Genomic DNA, 8,346 nt, shown 5'->3' on the forward strand with positions numbered 1-8,346 from the left:
ATGCGCGTGCCAGGGCCAGTTTTTGTGCAGAGGGAGGAGGGGGGGAGAGGGAGGAAGGTGGAAGAGAGGGAGGGAGGAGGAGGAGCGGGAAGGAGATGAAGGAGGAGGACGGGGTAGAGAGAGAGAGGGAGGAGGAGAGCGGGAAGGAGATGAAGGAGGAGGACGGGGTAGAGAGAGAGAGGGGGGGAGAGAAAGAGGAGGGGGACAACGGGAAAGGAGGAGGAGGGAGGGGGATGAGAAGGAAGGGGAGGAAAAAAGAGGAAGGAGGGATGGGAATGATGATGAGGAGAGCGGGAATGAGAATGAAAATTGGGAACAGGAGGACGCAGAACGATAGAGAGAGAGAGAGAGAGATAGAGATGGTGAAAATACAGGTAATGGGAGAAAAAAAGTAATAGACAGTTATCACACAGGTAAACAAACAATCAGATCGGCTGAGAGAGAGAGAGAGAGAGAGAGAGAGAGAGAGAGAGAGAATGATAGGGGGGAAGTGTGAGGGGGGGAGAGAGAAGGGGTTGGAGAGAGAAAAAGAAAAAGAAGTGTGGGGGCGGGGGGGGAAGGCGAAGGGGAGAGGCGGCCCCTGAGCGAGCATCATAGCCAGCCAATGTAAACAAAGAGCGGCTTGGCCCCTCCCCCTCGAACACGTGGTTGTCTCATTAGGACCTCTTAAACCCGAGCAAGCAGGGAAATTAACCGACACGCCGACCCGAAATCAGCTCAGAAATACAACTGTGTACCATTCATTGGCCGGGGGGGTCGGGGGAGGGGGGGGGGGAGAAGGAATGGGGGGAGTAAAGGGTGGGTAGGGAGGTTGTTGATCCAGATTCGGGGGCTGTGATTGGGGGAGGAAGTCTTGCCGGGAGAGGGGGGATGTTGGAGATTGTTGGTGTTGGAGATGGTTATTCGGCGTTGATTAGCAATTTTTGATATCTATTGCTGTTGCGGTTATTAAATTTTGGTGCGCATCATAATCATCACAATTATTACCATCGGTACAATATTTCTTGCTGTTATTATTCTATTTCCCTACTCCGCTTTCTCCTTCTACTTCTGCCTTTCCTTCCGTTTCCCTCCTCTTCTCTCTCTCTCTCCCTCTCCCTCTAACTTCTTTCGAGTCTTTCTGCGTTTCCCTCTTCTTCCCCCTCTCCCTTCCTCCTTCCTCCCTTCTTACTCTCTCCCTTCCTCCTTCCTCCCTTCCTACTCTCTCCCTTCCTCCTTCCTCCCTTCCTACTCTCTCCCTTCCTCCTTCCTCCCTTCCTACTCTCTCCCTTCCTCCCTTCGACCACACTGAGGAGAGAAGGAGAGGGAGAAAGAGAAGGGGGGGAGAGTGACTCGAGAAAATAAACACGTAAATCGCTCTATAAAAGAAGATTTGGTGCAAGTCTTCTCCATACGTCTGTAAGATTAGGCTTGACAATAGACGTTTATATAAGAATGGGGCAAGAATTTTCTTTTTCTTTTCTCGTCCTTTTTTTTTTTTTTACGCCGACGTACCATTCTTTTCCATTCTCTTCCTCTTCTCTTTTTGCTCATTTTTTCTGCTGTTCTTGATTTCTCCTTCTTACCACCTTTATTTTTCTTTTCTGATCTCCTGCTTCCATTTTATCTCATTTCTCTCTTTGTTTTTTTTTTCCGGACCTCCTCTTCCTATCCTCCTTTTTCTTTTTCTTTTCCTGGACTTTTTTTATTCCTCTTTTAGTCCTTTCTTCTACTTCTCCCCCTTCTTCTTTTTCCCTCTTGCCTGTCTCTTCTTCCTTGCAAGATACTTCTTCCCTTCTTCTACCGTCTTGTACTCCTTATCTTTCTTTTCCTCCTCCTATTCCTCCTTCTTTTAGTCTTTTTTCCTCCCTTTCCACCCATATCTTGATCTTTCTTATTTTTCCATTTTCCCTTCCCCCTCCTTTTCTTCGTCGTCGTCCTCCTCCCCTGCATCCGCATCCTCATCCTCATTCTTCTCTTTCACGTCTGCCTCCACCTTTTCCTCCTCTCCTCCTATGTCTCTTCTTCCTCCTCCTCTATTTCTTCTTCCTCGCGTCCTCCTTCTCATCCTCTTTTTCCTCCACCACCTCCTCTTTCATCTCCTCCTCCTCATCCTCTTTCTTCTCCACCTCCTCCTCTTCCTCTTCCTCTTCCCCCTCATCCTCTTTCTTCTCCACCTCCTCCTCTTCCTCTTCCCCTTCATCCTCTTTCTTCTCCTCCTCCTCCTCCTCCTCCTCCTCTTCCTTCTCCTCCTCCTCCTTCTTCTCCACCTCCTCCTCTTCCTCTTCCCCCTCATCCTCTTTCTTCTCCACCTCCTCTTCCTCCTCCTCCTGCTCCTCCTCCTCCTCCTCCTCCGTTTTTCTCCGCCTCCCCCCTTCTTACTCTAGCCCCCCCCCCTCCCCCTCCCCCCCATGTCACCGAGCCCCCTCCCTGCCGCGACCACTTTTCATACCATTGTGCTTATGTAAGTGACCCAACAGTGTGGCATGATACATGTGCTCAGAAGAAGGGGGAGAGAAGGAGGGGGGGAGGAAGAGGACACAGCGGAGGAGATTGAGTTGGGAGGAGGAGGCGGAGGAGGGGAAGTGAAGGGAAGAGGGGAGGAGGAGGAGGAGGAGGAGGAAGAGAAGGAAGAGGAGGAGCAGCAGGGGAAGGGGAAGGAGGGAAAGGGGTGGAGAGGACGACGGAGAAAAGGAGGAGGGGAGAAATAAGAGAGAAGGAAGAGGTTGGAGCATGAGAAGGAATTTAGGAAGAAGGGGGAGGAGACGGAGTAAGAATAAGAGGAGATGCGAGATAAGAATAACTAGAAAAATAAGAAGATGACGCAGAAAAAATACATAACGAATAGTATAGTAGAAAGAAGGAGAGGAGAGGAGGAGGGCAAGATGAAGGAATGGATGAGCAATAACAGTGATAAAGATTATAATTACACTAGTTGGCGTCGTGGCAATAGTGATAGTAATAAGTACGATAATTATAAAAGCAGTGACCAAAATAGTAAGGTTATTTGCCTGATTCTATTTTTATTACTAATATTATTATTGATTATAGTTGTAGTTGAAGTAATTGTTGTAGTATTTGCGTTGGTTTTGTATTATGATTATTTTATTGCTGTTTTTGTTATTATTATTTTTTATTGTTATTATCATTATTATTGTTGTTGTTATTTTTATGAATAATAATTCCTGGTAATTTATTTTTGTCATTATCGTTATAATTAGTAGTAGTATATTATTGTTATTATCACTATTGTTATTACTATTATTATCTTCATCATTATCATAATCATTATCTTCATTATCAATATTATCCTTGTAATTACTATTGGTGCCATTAATAATACTCTTGACATTGGTCCTGCTGTTGTTGTTGTTACATTATTGATAATGATGATGATAATAGCAACAATGGATGCTAATAAAGTAAATGTCAAATGACACAGGCGAAGGGGAGTATGAAAAATACCTCTCCCTTCTTCTTTCTCCCTTCCTCCTTCCCCTCCCACTTCCCCTTTCCTCTCTCCCCTTGCTCCCTACCCCTTCTCTTTCGCCCTACCGCTTCCCCCTCCTTCCTCTCCCCTTCCCCTATACCCTAGCCCCTCACTCTTCGTCCTTCACTCCTCTTCCCTTCCCTTGCTCCTTCCTTAACCCCTACCCATCACCCTTCTCCCCTCTCCCCCTCCTTCCTCTCTCCTTCATTCCTCTTCCCCCTTCCCTTACTCCTTCCCCAACCCTTACCCCCTTCTCCCTTCCTCCTTCCCTTCTCCCCCTTCTCCCTTCCTCCTTCCCTTCTCCCCTTCTCCTTCCTCCTCCCCCTTCTCCCTTCCTCCTCCTCCCCCTTCTCCCTTCCTCCTCCTCCTTCCCCCTTCTCCTTCTCTCCCCTTCTCCTTCTCCTCCTCCTCCCCCTTCTCCTTCCTCCTCCCCCTTCTCCTTCCTCTTCCTCCTCCCCCTTCTCCTTCCTCTTCCCCCTTCTCCTTCCTCCTGTCCTCCTTCTCCCTTCCTCCTCCCCCTTCTCCCTTCCTCCTCCTCCCTCTTCTCCTTCCTCCCTTCATCCTCCTCCCCCTTCTCCCTTCCTCCTCCCCCTTCTCCTTCCTCCTCCTCCCCCTTCTCCCTTCTTCTCCTCCCCCCCTTCCTCTTCTCCCCTTCCTCCTCCTCCCCTTCTCCTTCCTCCTCCCCCTTATCCTTCCTTCTCCCTCCCTCCTCCTACCCCTTCTCCCTTCCTTCTCCTCCCCCTTCCTCCTTCCTCCCTTCCTCCTCCTCCTCCTCCTCCCTTCTCCCTTCCTCCTCCCCTTCTCCTTCCTCCCTCTCCCTCCTCCTCCTCCCCTTCTCCTTCCTCCTCCTCCTCCTCCCCTTCTCCCTTCCTCCTACCCCCTTTCTCCTTTCCTCCTCCCCCTTCCTCCCCCACAAGAGGTCTCTCAGCCCGGCCATTGGAAAATTGGGCGTGGGTCATTTTCCCATCAGCGGCCAATCGAAATCTGGAAGCGGGTTTTACCTTCGCCCTGGGTCGCCCTCCTCGTCTGTTTCTTCTTCTCTGCTTCTTATTCTTCTCTCCTCCTTGCTTATTTCTTCTCCTCTGCTTCTTCTTCTTCTTCTTCTTATTCTTCTCTCCTACTGCATTGTCTTTTTCTTTTTCGTCGTCGTCGTCTTTTTCTTTTTTCTTTTTTCTTTTGTACTCTATTTCTTCTTCTATGTCAGCTTTTTTCTGTTGTACTCTTCTTCTTCTTCGTCTTATTTTTCTTTTGTTGCTTCCTACTTTTTATTCTTGTTCGGCTCCTTTATTTTATTATTTTTCTTTTGTTGCTTTCTAATTTTTCTTCTCCTTTTTAGTTATAATGAAAGAAGAAGGACGATGAAATTAAAATAACAGTGGGGGAGAGAGAGAGAAAGAGAAAGGGAAAGAGAAAAGAGAGAGGAGGGAGGAGAGAAAGGGAGAAACAGGCAGACACAAAAAGAAGAGGAGGAGGAGGAGGAGGGAGGAGAGACAGACAGACAGACAGGAGATAGATGGCGATATTGGCGTGGTGGTGCGGCCGAGGCGGCGCCAAGCAAGCTAGGAACCCAGGCTATTAAACAAAGGAATACGAGCGAGTGGGAACAAATGAGAAAATTGGCGCAGGTCCGTGAGTGCGAGTGGAGCGTCGTCGGGGAAGGTCCGGGTGCGGGAGGGACTGAGTGTGTGTGCTTGTGTGTGTGTGTGTTTGTGCGTGTGTGTGTTTGTGCGTCTGTGTGTGTTTGTGCGTCCGTGCATGCACGTCGCTCTCTGTGTCTTTCTCTATCTCTTTCCCCTTCCCTTCCCCTTCCCCTTCCCTCCCTCCCCCTCCCTCCATCCCTTCCCCTCCCTCCCTCCCTCCTTCCCTCCCTCCCTCCATCCCTCCCTCCCTCCCTTCCCTCCCTTCCCTCCCTCCCCTCCTCCCCGGCGTCCGAGCGTGTCTTTCGGGCGCGGGGCGGGCGCGGGGCGGGCGCCGAGGAATGCGAGTGTGTCGCACATGCTCGGGCGCAGGCTGCAGCCCCGCTTTTTCCCCGCGCCGCCCCTGCGTGTGGCGCGGCGGTGTCGGGTTCCTCGCGCGAGATAAGCAGGACTCGACGCTGTCTCACAGTAGCCGCTGCTGCTGCTGCTGCTGATCGCGTCATGGCGTTACTGCCGCTGGTGACGTCACTGTTACTGGCGCTGCTCGCGTTAGTATTGCTGTTGTTGTTGATGACGTCACTGCTGCTGATCGCGCCCCGCTGTGGCTGCTGAGGCTCAGCCGTCGGCGCCGCGTCAGCAGAACGAGAGGAAACGGCGTTGTGCAGCTGTGCAGTATTTTGAGAAGGAAAAACAGCGTGTTATAAACAAAGGCTTTTGCACAGTTGACTAAGACAACAACGGCCATGATCGTAGGGTCAGAATAGCAATAACGGCAAATAACACGAGCAATACGAGTAACTAAGAGGATAATGAGGATTATGACGATGATTATGAGGATAATGGTAATAGTAATATCATCATAAGTCATCATCGTCATTATCATCATCGTCATCATAAGTGGTAGTAGCAGCAGTAATATTCATAACATTTATGATGATAAAGATAATAAGAACGACAACAGTTACAACGAAAACAGCGAATAAATAATACCGCTAACAGGGGCCATGACAACAACAGGAACAGAAACAGCAGCAACAGTGACAACGGCAGCGGAGACGATGACGAAGAGAGGACAAACGGATACACAAAAGGAATCGAAATCCTTCTGCCGTTTTGGATTTTAAATCTCTTGAAATCGGAGGACGAGGCGAGATAAAGATGAGGCGAGATAACGACGTAAAGGCAGCTACAGCATTTTAAATTTAGCGCTGAAGTAACGGAGTCGCTATATTAGGTAGCGTATTTTCGCTGCGTGGAAGTCGAAGGCGTAAAGGACAACATGGCAATGCAGGGAATGGGAGACTTTTCTCTCTCTCTCTCTCTCTCTCTCTCTCTCTCTCTCTCTCTCTCTCCTTCTCTCTCTCTCTCTCTCTCTCTCTCTCTCTCTCTCTCTCTCTCGCTCTCTCTGTCTTTCTGTCTCTCTCTTTCTCTATCTCTCTCTCTTTCTTTCTTTCTTTATTTATTTATTTTTCTTTTTTTTTCTTTCTTTCTTTCTTTCTTTCTTTTCCTTTCTTTTTTGGGGGGTTGTGTTTGTTTTTGTTCGTTTATCTATTTATCTATTCATTTATTTGTTTATTTTGTTTACGTTATTCATTCGTTCATTCATTCATTCATTTTTTTCCAAGTGTTCATATATTTGTGCATTTGTTCATTTTGTCAATTTAATAGGTTGTAGTTTTTTGTAGTTTTATGGGGGTTGTGCGACACGTCATTGTGCCTGCTTCTGCCATTTGTATAATAGTTTATTGTGCCGAGTGTAGTTTATTGTCCTGTTGCTGAAATCTGCAGCTGACTTCGGTTGCATGACAAAAACTGCACGACAGCGATTGCATAGCATAAGCCCCGAAGTCGCTTCCGAAGTTATTGCATTTCCGCGTGAACTTTTATTCATTTATTTATTTATTAGTTTCTATATTTATTTATTAGTTTGTATATATGTTTATTATTTTTACTTATTTATTTATTTATTTATTTATTTATTTATTTTGTATATTTATTTATTAGTTTGTATATATATTTATTATTTTTATTTATTTATTTATTTATTTATTTATTTATTTATTTGCAAAATTGGTGGCTTTGTCAGTCATGCGGACTCCGGTTATTCGTGGAAATAACTTTTGGTCTTAGTGTTAGTGATGCAAAAATGGTGCGCTGTGGTGGTGTGGTGTGGTGAGGCAGAGATAGGGTGATGCGAAGATGGTGCGCTGTGGTGTAGTGGTGTGGTGAAGCAGAGATAGCGTGATGCAAAGATGGTGCTATGGAGCGTGGTGTAGTGTTAGTGAGGGAGAGACGGTGCGCTGTGGTGGTGTGGTGTGGTGAAGCAGAGATAGGGTGATGCGAAGATGGTGCTACGTAGCGTGGTGTAGTGTTAGTGGAGGAGAGACGGTGCGCTGTGGTGAAGGTGCGGTGCTGTATGTAGTGTTGACGTGAGGAAGAGATGGTGTCCCGTGGTGGAAGGAGAGTATGGTGTGTGAATGCGATAGAAAGATCGTGAAAAAATGGTGAAAGATGGTGTGCTTTGTAGCAGCCTTTAGTGATGGAAGTCCAGCATGCTGTGTGTCGGAGGTCGCGATGGAGAGACAGATCGTGAAAAATGTCGTTCTGTCAGTGAAGAGAGTGACGGAAGACGAATGAGTCGCCCAAAGAGGATCCATAATGCTGCGATGCTCAAGCGTGACGTGGTGTGGTATGGTGCGACGCCGTGGGGCGAGCGGCTCAAGCGCGACGTGGTGCGGTATGGTGCGACGCGGCGACACAGGGCGGAAAAAATGCTGTTCTCTCGCCGGATAACGAGACGGAAGACGCTTCGAACGCCCCAAAAGTAGTGAATAACTCCCTGGATACAGTGCAGCGAGCGGCTCAGATGCGACGTGGTGTAGTATGGTGCGGTGTAGTGCCGGAGGCCCGCGGGGAATGCGGCCCTGAGGCTGTGCAGGCGACGAGGGCGAAGTGATGGTGGTGAGCTCACCGAGGATTAGCTTTCTTGTGACAACACTGACAGGTGGGGGAGGGGGCGCTCCTCGTACTCTGGAGGAAGAGCGGGGGGAGGGAGGAGGAGCGGGGGAGGGAGGAGGAGGAGGAGGAGGAGGAGGAGGAAGAGAGGGAAGGGGAAGGAGAGCGAGGGGGAGGGGGAGGAGGAGGAGGAAGGAGAGCGAGGGGGAGGGAGGGAGGAGGAGGAGGAAGAGGGAAGGGGAAGGAGAACGAGGGGGAGGGAGGAGAGGAGGAGGAGGAGGAAGA

The sequence above is a fragment of the Penaeus vannamei genome, chromosome 29 (assembly GCF_042767895.1).
Source record: "Penaeus vannamei isolate JL-2024 chromosome 29, ASM4276789v1, whole genome shotgun sequence".
Classification (NCBI taxonomy): Eukaryota; Metazoa; Arthropoda; class Malacostraca; order Decapoda; family Penaeidae; genus Penaeus; species Penaeus vannamei.